The sequence below is a fragment of the Amblyomma americanum genome, chromosome 1 (assembly GCF_052857255.1).
Source record: "Amblyomma americanum isolate KBUSLIRL-KWMA chromosome 1, ASM5285725v1, whole genome shotgun sequence".
NCBI classification, from domain to species: Eukaryota; Metazoa; Arthropoda; class Arachnida; order Ixodida; family Ixodidae; genus Amblyomma; species Amblyomma americanum.
The window spans coordinates 71,765,748-71,785,027 of record NC_135497.1 but is presented as its reverse complement, the minus strand read 5'-3'; the positions used below and the strand labels follow the sequence as shown (position 1 = coordinate 71,785,027).

Below are 19,280 nucleotides of genomic sequence, written 5' to 3'. Positions count from 1 at the left end.
GCACCGCCAACAGACAAATGTCGTAGTCAGTTCTGAGTCGATATACTTTTCTCTGTTTTTTTCCCCGCCATCCCCTTTACATTAAGTGTGGTTATTTTCAGGCAAAGTAGAGGATCAAATTTCGACAAAAGTAGACGAGACCGAGAGCATGGCGCTTACCTTTCACGTCCAGCGTATTGCTAGACGCTTTCTTTGAAGCCCGGGTCATCAGGTCGATCGCCGGGGCCTTGCCGCACAGGTGAGCTTGCGGCGACTCGCCTCTCAGCAGAAAAGTTCGGGCGCGGCTTGAAATCAGGCCTCCGGGAGTGAACAGTTTTCGCTGGAGGCTCCTCTCCACTGGCTGCAGTCTCGTTGGCCTTTTCCTTGCGAGCCGGTTCATGACGTTTGACGGGCGCGCTAATTGCCACCAAGCGGCTGTCGCTGTCATCCATGCCCTCCTCACACACAGGTTGGGGCACCTCGGTTTTTGAACCGCCTGCAGATCCGCCGTCATCTGCCATCTTGCTTGCCATAGATCCTGGCGGTTCGGGCTCCTCCCCTTGGTCACTGGACGTCCCGGTGTCCTCCGCCGATGACGGTGAGGAAACCGTGGCTACTGCTGCCTTGTCCGTTTCCTCTGCACCCTTAGAAACCTCCTCTGCTTCAGCGGCATCCATCTGCTTCTCCGCTTTTTCTTCGTCGACCGCAGCTACCGTTACCGATGCGTAGGTGCGAACGCAATTAGCGTCGCCATGACCGAAACGTGTGCATTTAGTGCAGCGAGGAATCTTGCAATCTCGCCACACGTGCCCAGTGCCGCGGCAGCGCAGGCATTGCATAGGCCTGCAAGGCACAACCACCATTGGCAGCTCTCCCGCAACACTCACCTGATGAGGGATGTCTTCAATTGTTACACCTGGCTTCATCTTCAGTAAAACAGTCCTTGTAGTCAAGGCTTTATCCGTCATACCTTGAACTTGCCACCGTTCATGTTTCACTGCTGTGACCTTTCCGAACGCTGCAAATGCCGTTCTTACTTCCTCGTCATCAACGACAGGGAGCATCCAATGAAGCCGCACTTTGACATCCTGGCCCTCAGGGTCGATGATCATGCATCGCCCCCCTTTTACTTGCACTTCCCTCACGGCGAGCAGCCGCTTGGTCGCCTCAGCAGTTCTCAAGGTCACCGCCCATAAGTGGTTAACCTTGTACGGTCCCAGAGCAACCACGTCAGGCAGGCTGCCGGTCTCGGCCAGGGCATCTCGGAAGTCCTGGACTTTGAAGGGCCGTAGTCGCACATCGCCATGAAGAAAAAGAGTATTTAACACCACGCGTCCGGTGGGCAAAGTTGGTAAAAGAACTTGGTAGTCGTTATTTGCAGCCGCAGCATTCCTGTTTCCGCGGCCGCCCTGAGCGGCTATCGCTGCTCCAACGGAGCCCATCCTACCTGCGTCCATCTCACTCGGTGGCCGGAAGTAGAATGCCGATTGCGGCACGGAAGCTGAATGTCAGCAGAAGAGAACTCGACATAAGAAGGGCAGCAAACTGCGAAAGATGACCGTTTATTTTTGAACTGGGAGGAAGTGAGAATGCAAAAAACGGCAAAAGATGCACAGGACGTGAGCTCCCTCATTTTTCAAAAGATGGACAAGGCAGAGAAGAAGAAGAAAAGGACTGCCAAACATGAGCTGGAAACGATGCTAACCCCTGAAAATAGAAATAGGGAAGGCTTGAAAAGAATATAAAAACCGTATGCTCGCTTCCGGGAGGGATCGAACCTCCAACCTTTCGGTTAACAGCCGAACGCGCTAGCCGATTGCGCCACGATTTTTTTTCCTTATTACCGACTTGGCAAATACACACAATCACACAAAAAGGCAACACTGCTATATACAAAGAGATGAAAGCACTAGTTTAGTTTTGTCTAGTGCAATGCAGTTAAAAATGCCTCATTGAGAACAGCTCGTCCAGGATCGGTAACCAATCAGGAGGTTCATTCTGTGCCTTGAAAACATCGCTGATGTACATCATACTCAGCGAAATACTGTCGAGCGGGACGTATAACAACATGTTCGTGTCTTACATCCATTCTTATTTTCCACACGCTGTGCATGCACAGCAGCATCATCATGTCACACGGCATTCCTTCAGGTGAAGCACATGGCAGAAAACGTATCCCAAAAGGCGTTATCGGCAAATCGTTTTTTTTTAAAGCTCGCTGAAGAATATCCCACAGGAAAACTGCGTCGTGGCAGTCGAGAAAGATATGTTCAATAGTGCCGATTGCGCCACGAAGGCTGTTTTTTTCTTTATTGCCTTGAAAAACACAAGTAACAAATGATAAAAGCACCTCAGCTACACTTCAGTAGGTGCAGATGAATTAAAATCTTTTCAAAATAACCAAATCATCAAACACAGAAACCCACTCTGGTGGGTCAGGCTGAACCCTGAAAGCTTCGCGTAGATAAACAGCACTCTCAATGAAGTTTTCACGTGCAGAGCGAATGTTGACAACTGCGTGTCGCACCTGCATTCGCGTTTTGCACAGACCATGGAGGCCGAGAAGCATAATCAAATCATAGGGCACTTCCTCATTTTCGACGGGAGATCTTTTTTAATCACTCTTTGGAGGACATCCCAAAGATAGGGTCCCAGCTCTCTAAGATAACGTGCTCGATTGTTTCAGGTGTTTTGAACAACAAACAATTTGTCGTCCATGACACGAAGATTCCTTTATCATTTAGCCATGTTTAAACAGCGAGCGTATTGTTATAGGGGGGGGGGGGGGTTGGAAAAGAATGTTTTAACTCCTAACCTAACGGGCATCATCTTAACTCGCTTTAAACCATCTTGCCAGGGCCGCAACGGTGAGGTGACCCGTACAAAGGTGCCGGCAGCGTCACATCAACCAGATCTTTGTACAATTTTTTTTTCGTGACATTGCATAGGCAATCTGGGGAGAAACGTACTTCCAACACCTTGCACGACAGAACAACCTCGCGCAAGTAGCCAGTCACCGCACCTTTCATGTTTTCGCATGACACTATTTTTCCAGGCAGCAGCCTCTGCAAGCGCACTTGCATAACCGTTCTTATAAAGATATCACTTTGATCACGGAGGAAAATAAATCGCCAATCAACTTGACGCAAACACAAGTGTGCCAGCCCAAGCCCTCCGCTTTTGACAGTACGAAAAAAATTCGTTAGGCTGGTTTTCTCCAATGTCGATGCCCAACTAGAAACAGCAAAAACACGGTGTATTTTTTGAATAGCTGTCCGCGATGCACAGAATACATTCATAAGGTACCACAGCTTTGAGATCAGAAAAAAAAAACATTGCAAATAGAAGCACGCGAAAACATTGATAGTTGCCTTCCTTGCCACGCATCGGCTTTCTCTTTTGCTCTGGAAGTTTCTTCTATACAGTGCAGACTGGGATCCCGATAGCAATCTATCGGCAAGTCAAGGAACTGTGTTGGCAAGGTGGACCATCGGAGCCTACAGAATAATTCTGGTGCACCGTCCCATCCACCGTGCCAAAACCCAGAGCTCTTATCCCAATTTATCTTACATCCTGTTTGATCACAGAATATTTGCACGACAGTCGTCACTTCACAGATGCTCTCCCTATTTGAGAAAAACACTGCTATATCATTAGCATATGCCAGCATTTTAACATGTGCTGACTGCAGCTTGTAACCCGTGATGTGGTCGTTGTTTATGATCGATAAGCAAAGTGGCTCTAAATAAATTGCAAAAAGCAGGGGTGAAAGCGGGCAGCCCTGCCTAACCGATGAACGTACTGCGATGCTATCAGTGAGATCTCCATTAACTATAATTCTGGTCTTGCAGTTTCTGTAAGCCATTTTAACACCCTCCTCCATCACACTACCAAGGTTACGGCGACCGAGCAAAGCAAAAAGAATTTCAGGGGAAACCAGGTCAAAGGCCTTCGCCAAGTCCAACTGCATCATAGCTATCTGACAATCAACCACGTCAACACATTCTAATATGTTTCTTGCAACATCCGTATTTGTGGCAAATGCTGCGACCTTTGATGCCACATGTCTGATGAGGCCCAACTAGTTTTGGTGATTAAGGTCTGCATTCCTTTTGCTAAAATCTTCATGTACACTTTACAGCTCACGTTGGTGGGACTAATCGGTCGATATGAGCCAACCAACATTCGTTTCTCCGGGTCATCAGTCTTGAGGATTAAAACAATGTGGGAGGTAGATAAGGACAACGGAACTTTTTTTCGTTCATTGGCTTCCGTAATCACATGGAGAAAAAACTGGGCCACGTGTTGTTTGAACGTTTGAAAGAAAACAGCATTTTGTCCATCCGGCCCAGGAGCTTTCCCAGATGGTAGGTCCTCGATTGCGTTTTCCATCTCTTGCAAAGCAATAGGGAATTCTATACGCTCTTTAGTTTCGTCATCCAGTCTTGGCACCAGACTTAAAAAATCCTGCTGAAAGCCGTCTAGTGTCAAGCTTATTGCTAAGCTGCCGTTCGAAGTGGTCTTCTACAGCGCGTTGAATTTCGTTGGCATCTTCCGCGATGCGGCCTTCATATCTGATGCTTCTAATTTCTTTCTGGAAAGCGTATCTTTTTTCGTCTGATAGCGCTCTCTTTGTCGGCGCTTCGCCGGCCCACAATATTCCAGACCTTGACCGTATAACCGCCGCTCTGTACATGTCGGTATTTATTCTTTCAAGCTGACTTTTCAAGTCCCGTATTTCTGTAGCAAAGTTTCCCGGCTCACTACTTTCCATGCTCAGTAAACACTCAAGTTGTGCATTCAGTTCTCATTCTTTTTCTTTCTCTTTGCCACGAATCACAGCACTTTTTTCTATTGTTTTTATCTTCACCCATTCTTTGAAGTCATCCCATTCAGCTGTAAAAGTGGTTGGGTGCGCAGCAAGCCGCTTTTTAATCTCGGTTGTAAATTCCGCAAGAAACTCCTCATCGTGAAGAATGTTTGCATTCAGTTTCCATAGATGCCAGTTAAAGCTAGATTTTTTTTCTTCATCCCAAAAGTCGCACTCACTAGGCAGTGGTCACTGAAAGACACAGGTTTCACATTGTACGCAAAGCAGAGGGGCACAAGATCGACAGCTACGTATATCCTGTCGAGCCTAGCGTGACTATCCCGGTGAAAGTACGTGAATTCTGGCTGTTTTCCAGTGGAGAACACGCTGCCAACATCCTCAAGACCGTAATCATGCACTAATGTCTTCAGGAGTTCGGAGATTCTGCCTCTTCGCGATCTGCGTTTCACTGTGTCGGCAGCTGCGCACACACAGTTTTAGCCACCGAGTACAAGCAAAATCTTGTCGCTCTGCAACCATGGCTCCAGAGACAAAAAAAAAATTGATGCTCGCTTTCTAGCTTAGGAGCATACGAATATACAACATGCCAACATAAATTCGAGAAAGTGAAATCAGTTACCAAAAGACGACCGTTTTGACAGGCGAACACTGACTCGACGCTTATTCCTAACTAATTACGAATAAATAGCAAGCATCCACCCGATGCACCAACGGAATGACATACACACACATCAAAGTTTTTTTGAAAAGAAGACACCATGCGTTCGGTGTGCTCCTGAGTCCCCATCTTTGACTCTTGCAAAGCTGCTTTATCTATGTTGTTATACAGAAAGAGCCGATTAAGCTGGCATTGTCGCCTTCTAGCTCCTAGCCCACTGACATTCAAAAAAGCTACGCGAAGTGGTGTCTTTAGCTTATACGCCATGCGTTAAAAGCGTCACCAGTAGACGTACTTGCCCACCTTCGCAGTCACATAGCCTTCGACGTTTGAAGATCCGGAGCGCACACATCCTACCAGCCAACCGCTGGGATACATTCGCAAGCATGTCCTGCCACTGCAACCTATTTCGCGCACATTCCCAGCTTGGTTGCTGAGGCCGCTTGAAGTTAGTCAGCTGAAAACCGACACACAGATCTTCCAGAGCACCACACAGCTACGGAGGCGGTTACCCCGCCTGCCGTGTTTCAGCCGATAAATTCGGCCGTAGTTTTAACGTTGAACGTCGTATCCCACGTGTTTTCGGCGGCGGCTCATCGCTGCCATCGCCAGACTGCTGCTTCTTACCGACGCTCTCTTCATGTGGGCGTTTCCCAGCCATTGAGCCCTCCGTTTCTTGGCTGACGTCCATGGCGTCAGTCCTCGGAGACTCCCCGCCTTCAGGTGTTTCGACGCAAACTTTCGTCCTTTCTTTCGGTGAATCGTGGTCGTCTTCGCAGGGAGCATCCACGACTTTCTCACTAGTCTTATCATCGCTGGCTGCCGTAACTTTCTGCTTCATTAGAAGCGTCAAGGAAGGCGCACCCTGTTTCACTTACAGCCCTGTGGAACCAGCTGCTTCCTCCGCATCCGCCTCGTCCATTAGAAGCTCAGATGAGTTTTCACTTGTCCCGGGACCAGCAATTCTCGCGTAAGTGCGAGCACACTGGCCATCTTCATGGCCGAACCGTCGACAGACTCCACAACGTGGAAACGGGCACTCTTTACGGATGTGGCCGGTACTCCGACAGCCGAGTCACAAGAGATGCCTCGTATGAACGACGACAAGGGTCAACTCACCGCCGACGTTCAGCTGGTATGGCTGGTCGTCGAGTTTCACGCCGGCTTTCATCTTTAGGGTGACCAACCGTGTCGTTGAGCCCTTTTCTGTCATGTCATGCACCCGCCAGCGCTCCCGGGTAGTTTCCGAAACTTTTCCATACGGTGCGAAGGCTGCTCGCACCACCTCGTCGGGCACGCTGTGTAGAAGCCAGTGCAGCTTCAGGCGCACGTCTTGGTTCGCCGGGTCAATCACCAGGCAGCGACGCTTTTTCACATATAGTTCTCCGATGCCTGTAATCCGCTTAACCGCCTCGGCATCCTTTAAAGTGATGGCCCAGACGTGACTCATGCGATACGCCCCCAGGCCGATAACGTCCGGGAGCAGCGAATGTTCCGCCAATGCGTCGCGGAAATCTTCCACACGGTACGGACGGGCCGCGACATCAGCATGCAAAAAAACTATTTAAAACGAAACGCCCAGTAGGCAAGCCTGGTAGAACAACCTGGTAGTCATTTTCCTTTTCCGCAGTTTTGTTACCGCGACCAGACATGGCCGCCGAAGCCGCTTCTTCGGAGTCCGTCATCATACGTCCCTTCACAAGCGTGGCCGGAAGCTGAATCCCGCCACGTAGGCTAAGTGGCACGAGAGCAAAGCTCGACTCAAGAAGTATAGCAAGCAGGGCAACTAGGTTACGATTCATTATGGAACTAAGGGAAGTGGGGATGCATAAAATGGCAGAAGAAGCAGCGTAACAGAGGTCTCTCATTTTTATAGAGATCACCAAGGCAGAGGCGAAGACTATATGAACAGCGAAACATGAAGCGCGGACAAGTGCTAACGATTAAAACGAAAAAGACAGGGAGGGGATGAAATGAAAAGCAAAAACATAAGATCGCCTCCGGGAGGGCTCGAACATCCAACCTTCCGGTTAACAGCCGAACCATTACTCCCTGAACAGCTTTCAGGCCTGCGCCCAAAATTTTGACGTCACGTCCGGTAGGCTGACACTTGCAGAAGGAGACAGCGATGGACGCGGCACTGCTCGGACGTGCGTCCGTTTGCTCCGTAGAAATCCGCTGCGTATGAAAACTAGGAGCACCATCGATAGAAAATATCGCTGGATTTGGCTCTGGATGTACAAGCCCTGCCTACGGATACCATTATTTTGAAGGTAGGCCGAATTTTTAAGGTTTTACGACCATTTTAAGTTCGACCACGTGTTGAGGCAGAAGGGCAGCCTTTGCTGCCTAGCCATGCACGCCGGGTCTTCGCCGGCCCCGGCAGCGGAAGTGGTCGCTACGAGCTTCAACATGGTTACCGTAGATGAACGAACAGCTACGGAAGAAGAATTACGGGAAGGAAATTGGTTCGAGAGGAAGAAAAAGCGGGATGTGCCAGTGCTGGCCAGCGTCGGCGGTGGAGAGGAGCCCGCGAGGATGAAGGGATACCGGCCGCTACGCGGCAGAAGACTAGCGGAGAGGTAGGTTGAAAAACTACCGATCAGTCTGCCAAGCGAAGCTTTGAAGATAGTGCTGAGACCAAGCGGAGGAGTGGGAACCATCCTCCATAAGATTGGAAGCCTCAACTTAGCCATCGTGATCGCCCAGGCAGTTGGAGTCGACCTGATGGAAGCGGCGAAGGACACGGTTATCCTGAACATAAAAAAGCAGCAGTGCATCTTGATCGCTACCACGAATTAAGATAGGGCATGTAAATACTTGAGGATCAAGGGCCTGGCCACGAGCATTGACTCCGTCGTAGACGTCACGGCCTACGAGGTCGCCCCAGAAAACTGCGGGAAAGGTGTTATCCATGGGATAGACACCGCACGCACCAGTGAACAGCTGAAAGAAATCATCAGAATGGATGAACGCAACCCGCCCATCCTGGGGGTGAGAAGATTCGGCAAGGGACAGACCATCATGGTCCTTTTTGTGGACTGGCGAGTTCCCATGCGGATTTTTATGTTGGGAATGAGTATGAGGTGCTACTTGTACCGAAAGAAATATGAGGTCTGTTACGAGTGTGGCAAACTGGGACACAGGGCAGACGTGTGCCCAAACCCAAATGAGAGGACGTGCCGTGGATGCGGCCAAGAAAACCCAGAGAAAGAGCACGATTGTCATCCTGAGTGCCAACTTTTCGGAAAACCACAACTGTTGGGAGACAACAGGGGCAAGAACATCTATAGGATCCCTTACCTCACGAAGAAAAGGATATGGGAGAAAACAGAAATACAACAACAACAGCACCAAAAAGAAGAGGAAGCAACTGGCAGCTTCGACAGGAGCCGCCCCAAGTCTAGAACAAACCCAGGCCACAGGGAGAGATCCAACTCGGAGTCCAGGTCGAGTTCGAGGCAAGGATCCAGGACCGCATCGAGATCCCGGTCCAAATCTGCAACCAGGGACAACGCTGCGGCGGATGCAGAGGTGACCACCACAGGAAGTGGGCAGAGCCTGGCGGCGACACGGAAAGGTCCTGGGCTGCCGTCCAGGGACCCGACAAACCCCTGGGGCCAGCAGAATGGAGCAGAAGCCAAACGGGTGAGCTTTGCTAGCAGCGCCTCCCAGGCTATAAATCAAGAACTAGAGGAGCTAAAGAAAGCAAATGCAACACAGAGGGAGCTCATAACATCCTTAACTCAGGAAATTAAGGTGCTTAAAGCTCAGATCTCAAACGGCCAGGCTCTCCAGGATGCCGCGGCGACAGATAAGAGACCAGCAGTGGAGGAAAACACTACGACAGGCCTGGTACAAACAGAGTCAGCTGATTGCATGGGACAAGACGAGGCCAGACCCCCACCGCCAAAAAGGAAAAGTGGAGACTTGGACCCATTATAAAAACAAGTCAGAGATCAGGCAAACAAAAATAAGGAATACGAGGGATATTTTAAGATTTTTCAGGAACCGATAAAAGACATAACCGAAAAAATGCAAGCATTCTCGGCTGCGCTCAACAGTATCGGGACAAGCCTCGGGGCCAAAATTGTCCGAATAGAGGAATTTTTAAACGAACAAAATGGCAGGGAAACCCAATCACAGTAATCCCAAGGAAAGCCCGGAGCTTAAAGCTCTGTGGCAGTGGAACTGCAGAGGCTTTGCCAGAAAACGAGCGCTACTGCAACAGCACATAACGATGTGCGGTGTCGAACCCATAGCCGTGGCCCTGCAGGAAACATCGAAAACAGGGGCGACAATAGCCGGCTATAAGTTTTACGGGAACGGGAAGACGGACTCCAGGGTGGCAACTTTGGTTAAAAAGAATCTGGCCGTCATAAAACATGACATAGAGTCCGAAGGACCAGACTCCGTCTTTGTTGAAATAATCACCGGAAGGAGGGAATCTAACAGCATTTTTCTTCTTAACGTTTACAGCAACCCAAGGCAGAAATTCAACTTAGAAGCCACCTTTAAGGAGGCAATCAAAATCGCAGGCAGATGTCCCTTAGTTATTATGGGTGATTTCTACACGGCCCATCCGGAGTGGGGCTGCAAGCAGGCAAATTCCAAGGGTCGGGAATTGCTAGAATGCATTCAAGACCTAGGAATCACACTGCATAACGATCCCTGCACGCCAACGAGAGAAGGATCAGGAGGAAAGGTGGATACTTCTCCGGACCTCACCCTCAGCAGAAACATTACTAAGGCAACCTGGGCCACCACAGGGCAGAACCTAGGTAGCGACCACATCATCATATCCCTCACTTTAGGAAAGGGCATCGCGGTGAGAAAATATAAGAAGCCAACCATCACGGAGTGGGATAAATTTAGGGCCATAAGAGAAGCAGAACACATGGGCAGCATAACCGACATATGCGAGCGGACCACCCTGCTGAAAAAACACGTAGAGGACACTACAGTTGAGGTAGAGGACAAGGACGTCCCACAAAACGTGGACAGCAGGCTTCTCAGTCTTTTTCGGCAGAAAACGACCCTCGAGGAAAGGAAAAAGAAAAATAAGACCGACAGGCGGATAACGAGGGACCTAAGCAAACTCAACAGGGAAATAGAAAAGCATGCCTTTCAGGTATGCGAGCAAAATTGGCTAAGCGCTTGCGACCAGATGGAAAAGGGAATGAGTCTGAAAAAGACGTGGAATATAATCAGACACTTATCGGACCCAGATAAAACCAAATCAGAGGCAAGAGTTAGACAAACGAAAGTCAGGCACAGTTTCAACGGCACAGATGAATAACTAGGCGAGCGTCTGGCAGAAGTATATATCAACCAGGAACCGGCTGGGCCTCTACCAGAATATGGTGGTGAGGACAACCCGGAGCTGGATGCATCAATCATGGAAGCGGAGGTGCGTGCTGCGTTATGCAATCTAAAAACTAAGTCGGCACCCGGCTCAGATGGCATTGGCAACAAGGTACTTAAAAACCTTGATGATGTATCCGTCGCCAACCTCACGGCCTACATTGGGAAAGTATGGGAAACCGGAAAGATTCCCAAAGCCTGGAAACAGGCAGAAGTAGTATTTATACCAAAACCGGGGAAACCCGAGGAACTCAATAGTTTGCGACCAATCTCACTTACATCCTGTGTAGGAAAGGTAATGGAGCATGTAGTGCTCAACAGACTTTCCAGGCATATGGAGGACAATAACAAATGGCCACACGAGATGGTTTGCTTCAGACCAGGGTTAAGCACTCAGGATATAATGCTAAGACTAGAGCAGGATATAATCAGGAACCGTTCACATGAGTTGAAGGTTATATTAGGCCTAGACCTAACTAAGGCATTCGATAATGTTAGGCATGAAGCTATACTTAGAGGCATACAGGAAGCAAACCTGGGCCTAAGAACATACAACTACATAAAGGACTTTCTCGCAAACAGAGAAGCGATACTGAGGTTTCATGATGCAAAGTCGGAACCAATTAAGATAGGGGGGTTCGGCACGCCACAAGGGGCAGTACTATCCCCATTTCTTTTCAATATAGCAATAAGAGGACTCCCACCCCTGCTCAGCAGAATTAGCAACCTCAAATTCAGATTGTACGCCGATGATATAAATCTTTGGATCAGCGAACCTGGTACGTTCGAAGCCAGAGATAAACTACAACAGGCTGCGGACATCATTGTTAAATATGCCAAAGAGAGAGGGCTGGCCTGCTCTCCTCAAAAATCAGAGGTTCTAGTGTACGCCAAAGGAATATACGGACCTAAGCCAGACATCAACATCATAGTTGAGGGCCGCAAGGTTCCCAGAGTTGAGGAAATCAGAATCCTTGGTTTCTTCATCAATTCCAAAGGCAAGAACGCTAGCACAATAAAGAAACTAGAACAGTATACAGATAAGATAGCAGGGTTAATTAGAAGAATAGCTACCAAAGGAAGGGGGTTGAAGGAGCGGAACCTGCTCAGGCTCACGCAGGCTTTCATCACAAGCAGGATCTGCAACGCCACCCCCTTCATGGAACTTAACAAAGGGGAGGTAGACAGACTGAATATAATCATTAGGAAAAGTGCAAACAGAGCCCAAAGTTTACCTGTAAATACATCCACTGAAGAACTAGAAAAAATGGGGGTTCATAACACATGGGCGGAGCTTAAGGAAGCAGTTAGAATTTCACAGCTTGAACGACTTAGCAAAACCCAGACAGGCAGGAAAACTATGGAATGGGTGGGGGTACAGCCTGACAGCAAAATAGAAGGCAAGGTAGATATACCTCTCGACATCAGGTCCAAAATAAAAATTCCTCCCATACCGAAAAACATGCACCCTCAGTTCAACAAAGATAGACGAAAACATAGGGCCAAAGCTATGGCAAAAAAGTTCAGAGAGCTGCCTGCTGAGGAGGTAGCATACGTAGACGCTGCTGGGGGTCTGGAGGGGGCTGCGGTTTCGGTCGTTGTAGACGGTCAGTGAAAACCCCTGATCACAGCCTCAGTCAGAACCCCGAACACGGAAACTGCTGAAGAAGTGGCGGTGGCGCTCGCCCTGGCAGGATCTAATGCAGGGTACATTCTTTGCGACAGTAAATCCACTGTCAGAAATTTTAGTAAGGGCTTGGTCTCTTGGGAAGCCAAACGCATTCTGGAAAGCATGCCAAAACATAGGTCTGCTGCACTATTCTGGATACCAGCACATGAAGAAATGGCTGGTAACGAGGCCGCTCACCTGCTAGCCCGAGTAACCTACATCCAGGCAGCAGCAGATCAACCGGTCTGCACAAATCTTAAGGATGCCCCAATCACGTACAAGGAAATTACGGATGGTTACAAATTAGGAAGAAGAATATACCTTCCTCCAGACGTATCCCTTACTCACAAAGAGGCGTATATCTGGCGGAGGATCCAAGCAGGGGTATACATATCGCCAGTCAAAATTGCTAAGAACCCAGGTGACGAAAAATGTATCGACTGTGGGGAAAGGGGTACACTAAACCACTTTACTTGGGAATGTCTTAGCTCACAAGGGGCTAAGGAAGAAATAAATAGTTTTGAAGCCTGGGAGGCCCTGCTGCGGAGCGAGGACCCCAACGCGCAGCGCAAAGCCACCCGCGTGGCGGCTGAGGCCGTGAAGCATCAGCTACACCGTCCTCAGCCGACGGCCTCTTCTCCTAATCGGGCTTAGGCTTCGGCCGAGCCTGAGAGGGGGTAGGAAGACCACCATCTACCGGAAATAAAGTTTTTTTGAACTGAACTGAACTGACACTTGCAGAAGCCGCATCGCCAGCGACATGATTTTAGTACCTGCTGTTCTTTCTTTCACGCTCACTGCGCCGCGCGGGCCGGTTGGTTGCAGCGGCGTGGCAGCGTTTGTCGTCTCTCGTCGTTGTTTTGCGGCAATTTTATTTCCGTGTGGGATGTGCAGTGGATACTAAAATGCCGAACAAGTGTTGTGTGCCGGGGTGCACCGGAAATTACGATACGGGCAGGAAGATACAAGTGTTTTCTTTCCCAAAACATGACGACACTTTCAAGAAGTGGTTACGCGCCATTCCAAGGAAGGACTTCGTGCCCACTTTGTACACTAAGGTAAGTAATGTTTATGGTACTGTTATGTGCTCCTGGTTGCTTTTACTTAATCAGCACGTTTATTGTGATACTTCCGAAGCCCAGATAGATTGATTGTGGCCACATTTCTTCGCTGCAAACACGCTTATCGACAAATGGGCTAGCATTAGACTATTTTAATAAGTGGATTCTGAGATGTTTACGAAACGTTTGTACGTTTGTGCAGGTTCGCGCAGATCATTTCGACGCTTCATGCATCTAGACGACGACATCGTACACGGATCCAAGAACAGGAAATGTTCTTACAGTGTGATTGCCAGTACCGCGGTTGCGCCGTGGATCGGTGCCTACCGTATTTCCCAACTGCCCTTCACACCTTTCAGCACCAGACAACAGCAGAGAAGAGGAACCGACTAGAAGCCTCCCAATTCGCCCGTCCGGTCAGAGGATCACTGGCGTCATATGAAGCAGAGCAGGAGAGAGACCAATTTTCGTCACTCGAAGAACTAAAGACGCGCTTGCAAGTGGCCTGAGTGCCAGTGCAGTGGACTGTGATTCATGAAGAAAAGTGTACGATGTTTTTGAACATCACCGACGATCGTGAACCTTAGTTGAATTTGTCATTGACAGTGTTCGAAAACCTCCAAGTCTCAGCCTGTTACCAAGAATCCGCGATCAAGAATCTTGGTAGCGCTGTTGTACCAGACTCGGTTTGCAAAGTACGCTCCTTGTTGGTAATTTTGAACAACGTGTGCATGCTGTCTGACGAGTCTGCCGAGCGTTGTAGTTCTCGCCACCTGTCGCTTGCAGTAAATTCCCTTCTAGACAAATTGGAAGCAAGCATTAATGAAAACAAGAAAGGGGCTGTCAATTCTTTAAAGGAACCGCTTACACTGCTCTCTGCTGAGCGTATTCAGTACAGCACATAGGTAATGGTGCTTGTATGCATTCTCCACACAATATCGCCGCATGCCTACAAGTATTTGAGAAAAGCAAGTACACTAGCCTTGCCCCATCCGGGCACTATTAGGAAAATGTGCTCATCTGTACAAATGTGCCCAGAAATTGATTCTTGTGATTCAACTTTTCTTCAATATATTTCACAGAGATTTACACATCTGCAGCCACGTGAAAAGACAGTGACGTTGATGCTTGACGAACTTCATATGAAGCCTTGTTTTGATTATAAGGGGGCAACATATGTGGTGCTGCAGTGAATTACAGCGAGGCAGCCACATCTGTACACGTGTTTATGATACAAAGTCTGCTGAGCTCATTCAAGGAGGTAGCACACATTCTTCTGGTAAAAACCATACAGGGCGACCAACTTCATGTCATACTGAAGAAGATGATCATACACTTAGAAGAGACTTGGTACATGGTCATAGCCGTTGTTTGTGACAATAGCTTTCTAAACAGAAAGGTAATGAAGATGTTTCTGCTAAAGACAATGCTTCGTCATGTTTATCTACATCCGGCAGACCCAGATCGGCCATTATTTCATGTGGTAGATGCTGTGCATCTTTTGAAGTGTATCAGAAACAATTGGCTGAATCAGCAAAATGCAGGGACTTGCTTTTTCTACCCACGCTTTGAGCTTTCAAACTATGATGTTCGTCCTGAATGCAAAATGACTGCCTCATTTAAGAATTTGAGGGATTTACATAAAGAGGAGTCATCTCTACTGATAAAGTCTGGGTATGGCTTGACATTCAAGGCACTTACTCCGAGCAACTTGGAACGGCAAAATATGAAGCTGGTACTGCAGGTTTTTAATCCGCACGTAGCCACAGCCCTGGCAGCTCGCAGTGGTGAAGCTGATTTTAAACATGAGGCAGCAACAACAGACTTCGTCAAAATCATTCTTCGCTGGTGGAGATATTGTCAATGTAAAAATGCCAAATAAAGGCTTCCATCATCGTACTGTTTACGAAGAACCCATGTCTTGCAGTACAGATGACCCAAAAGTAGCATTTCTGAATGGTTTTATTACCTGACTTGATGTCTGGGAATTTTATGGGCATGACGCTGGGGTCCTTACCCAAGACACATTGAGTGCCCTTAGGCTATATGCTCAATCCTTACTGGCATTGGCAAAGTACTGCAGAAGTGCACTTCATTTTAGGTACGTCCTACTAGGAAATGTTCAAACGGATCCTCTCGAGAGTCGTTTTGGACAGTACCGGGAAATGGCTGGTGGGCAGTACCACATATCTGTTCGACAGCTTTGTGAGACAGATGGCAGGATTCGCCTTCAAAATGCCCTGCCAAAGATAAGCACTGATAACTTCAGAAACATCAAAGACACTGTGTCAGAGATGTAGGAACGTCCTCTAGAGTTCAAGTTGTAGACGCTGACCTTGATGCACTGAGAGAACGATTGACAGTTATTGGTTATTTTGGCGGATATTGTGCGCATGCTACAATGAAAGTTTTAAAGTGTTAAAGCTGCCAGGGACACTTGGTTGTTACCGGAAGTGAGACGGAAATGGAAGAAGACACCTATTCCTTAATCGCACAACTGGACGGAGGTGAACTCAAGTTTCCCTCTGCCCTTGTGATTACAATAGTCATGTACACGGAGGTTGTAGTTACAAAGCTTGTGACACAAAGTGCCTGCAAACGATTTCTTCATGGGACCAACCAAAGGAATCTCGTTCGGCAACTGACGCTCAACTCTCTACCGAGGCTTGAGGACATAGATGCATGTGCAAATGGGCATGCCTACGAGCTCCTTGTCACACTTGTGGCAAACTGTGCAGCAAACTTAATGCTTAACAACTTATGCAAACAAAGGAATGATCAACTTCATATTATAAAAGAACAGAAGGCAAAAAACAGAAAAGCCCAAATCTTTCTTGAAAAGTAATTTTCCATAAATTGTACACCGCACATTTAATTACTTTAAATTGCGCTGCAGGTAACTTATTTCAGTTTCCTCATGTGATTTCTTTGGCGAACTTCTGCCTGTTGTAGTGCAAGGAGCCTTCTTTTGTTTGCATCATGCAGGCTTTCTAGCCCAGAGTTTAAATGGCAGTTCTTTGTTTTTAATCTGAAATTTTAATGTTTTTGGCAATTAAGTGCAATGTTGTTGTTTTTTTACTGAGCTGAACCTCAGACAGTGCCTGCTGTGGTAGGTGAATGACTTATTTGTCACACCTTTTGTCTGTGTGTGCTCTTCTTGTGCAGTGCTTATGGTTGTACTGTTGTTGCAATGTCTATTATGCAGTATTGTATTAATGCCTATATTATTGTGCAATGAAGTTTGTGCAGTGGATTCCTTGCGCATTCCTGTACCGGCAGGAGTGAAATAAGTGGTTCTTTATGTCACTTATTTATTATAACCTAGTCCACAGTATAGTCACAAGTGTGTTTAATGCACTGTGGTTTCTTTGCATGTCTTCGACTCTACGAAGCAATATGTTGTGTTTTTTATGCTATTGAAGGGCCGCCGCCGCCTACTCTGAAAATGGATAAAATACTATTTTCTTCTAACCTACAGTTAAGATGCGAGTATGGCATTGCAGTGTCCTATGTTGTGCTTCCTCTCATTCATCTGAATCTCGTACCGTGTCACAGGGCCTACTTTAATATACAGATTGGTATTGTAACTTTGTGTACCTCTTATCGTTGCAACTTGTTTCGGCTGTCAGTTGTTTACGATTTAGCATGCAGTATAAAAGGCGACATCCGCCTACATTACAGCGCAATATCGTTTTCTGTCTGTCATGTATTTTGGCCGCGAACGATGTGTAGTCGTAAATATCTGTAAATATGCATACAGAGCCTGCTGTGATAAATTAATATGTATGATTCTGTCCGTAATCTTAATTATTTGTCTTTGTCCTGATAAATCGCGCGGACCTGGCGGTCGACGAGCCTGTCTGTGGCATCAGTTCCCGCGAGGCGAGCGCGCGGCAATCGCTCGCGGCCCTCAGCCGGCGCGCAGTGACGTCGTTGACGTTGCGTCACGTGACGCGCAGGCCTGAAAGCTGTTCAGGGGTTAATGGCCGAACGCGCTAGCCTATTGCGCCACGGAGCCTTAGTGGCGAGAGCAGAGCTCGACTCAAGAAGTGTAGCAAGCTGGGCGACTAGGTTACGATTGATTGTCGAACTAAAGGAAGTGGGAATGCATAAAATGGCAGAAGAAGCCGAGTAACAGAGCTCTCTCATTTTTATAGAGATCACCAAGGCAGAGAAGAAGCATATAAGAACAGCGAAACATAATGTGCGGACAAGCGCTAACGATGAAAACTAAAAATGGAGGGAGGGGATGAAATGAAAAACAAAAATACAAGATCGCCTCCGGGAGGGCTCGAACCTCCAACCTTCCGGTTAACAGCCGAACGCGCTAGCCGATTGCGCCACGGAGGCTTTTTTTACTTTATTGCCTAATTTGAGATAGAAACAAAACAATTTTCACATAAATGTAAAAACCGTGACAGCGAAACGTTGGCTATCACGAAAGGTTTAAAATCTATTCAAACACACAAGTTCGTCCAGTGAGGTAACCCACTCAGTTGGATCGGGCAGTGCCTTGCATACTTCTGTAAGGAACACCACAGTTTCAATGAAGTTTTCGCGCACAGGACGTGTATTGAGATCTGCATGTCGAACTTGCATCCTCGTTTTCCACAGGCTGTGGAGGCCCAGGTGCATGACTAAATCCAAAGGAATTCCCTCACTCTCAACTGGTAGAAACCGTATCCCATATGGGTCTAAAGGAAGTTATTTTTTCAGTGTTCTCTGGAGGACGTCCCAATGAAAAATTGGGTCCCAAACGTCCAGAAAGGCGTGCTCTATTGTTTCAGACTTCTTGCAAAGGAGGCCGTTTGTTGTTCAAGGAGCGAAAATACCGTTTTCATGCGACCAAGTTTTAACTGGTAGTGTGTTGGAATGTAACTTAAAGAAGAAAGTTTTAACGGAGGGTCTAACTGGCATCCTATTCACACGTTTTAAGACATCTTGTCCAGGGCCTCCGCGTTGCGGTGAACGGTTCATTGACAATTTAATCATCACATCCACAAGATCCTTAGAGTTTCCGTTTACACACATTGCTCAAGTAGTCCATTGAAAAACGCGCGTGAAACATTCTGTACGACAGGACAACTTCGCGCATGTAACCTGTCACTGCGCCACCCATATTCTCACTTAACGAGACCACAAACTGAGGGAGCATTTTTCGCAGTCGTGTCTGGATGACTGTCCGCAAGAAGGCGTCTCCCTGGTCGCGAAGAAGAAAATAGCGTGAAACAACCTGTCGAAAAAATAAATGCACAAGCCCCAACCCACCAGCCTTTACAGGAAGAAACAAATTTGTTCTGCGACATTTTTTCCACGTTGATGACCAGATGAAAACTGCAAAGACGCAGTTGATTTTCTGGATGCTAACCCGGGCAGCGGAAAGCACATTCATGACATACCATATCTTGGCAACAAGGAACACATTACACACATAAACACGCGAAAACATTGACAGTGGCTGGCCTTGCCACCCATTTGCCTTCTTTTTCGCCCTCTCCGCTTCGTCGCCCCAGTAGTGGGTGGGATCACGGTATGCATCGAGTGGCACGCCCAGATACTGAGTCGTAAGTTCGACCAGGCGGCTGCGTTTTTATGGAGGAAAAACGCTAACGCGCCCGTGTGCTGTGCGATGTCAGTGCACGTTAAAGATCCCCAGGTGGTCGAACTTATTCCGGAGCCCTCCAATACGGCACCTATTCCTTTCTTCTTTCAGTCCCT

At 47.8% G+C, this 19,280-nt stretch overlaps 2 non-coding genes across 2 annotated transcripts; both read right to left on the bottom strand.

The window, feature by feature from the left end:
- Window positions 1-1,736: 1,736 nt before the first annotated feature.
- On the bottom strand, window positions 1,737-1,807 carry TRNAN-GUU (transfer RNA asparagine (anticodon GUU)). The gene has a single exon. It is a non-coding gene; the product is annotated as a tRNA-Asn (tRNA).
- A 16,031-nt stretch (window positions 1,808-17,838) lies between these two features.
- TRNAN-GUU (transfer RNA asparagine (anticodon GUU)) lies at window positions 17,839-17,912 on the bottom strand. Its single transcript has one exon. It is a non-coding gene; the product is annotated as a tRNA-Asn (tRNA).
- Between the last annotated feature and the right edge of the window lie 1,368 nt (window positions 17,913-19,280).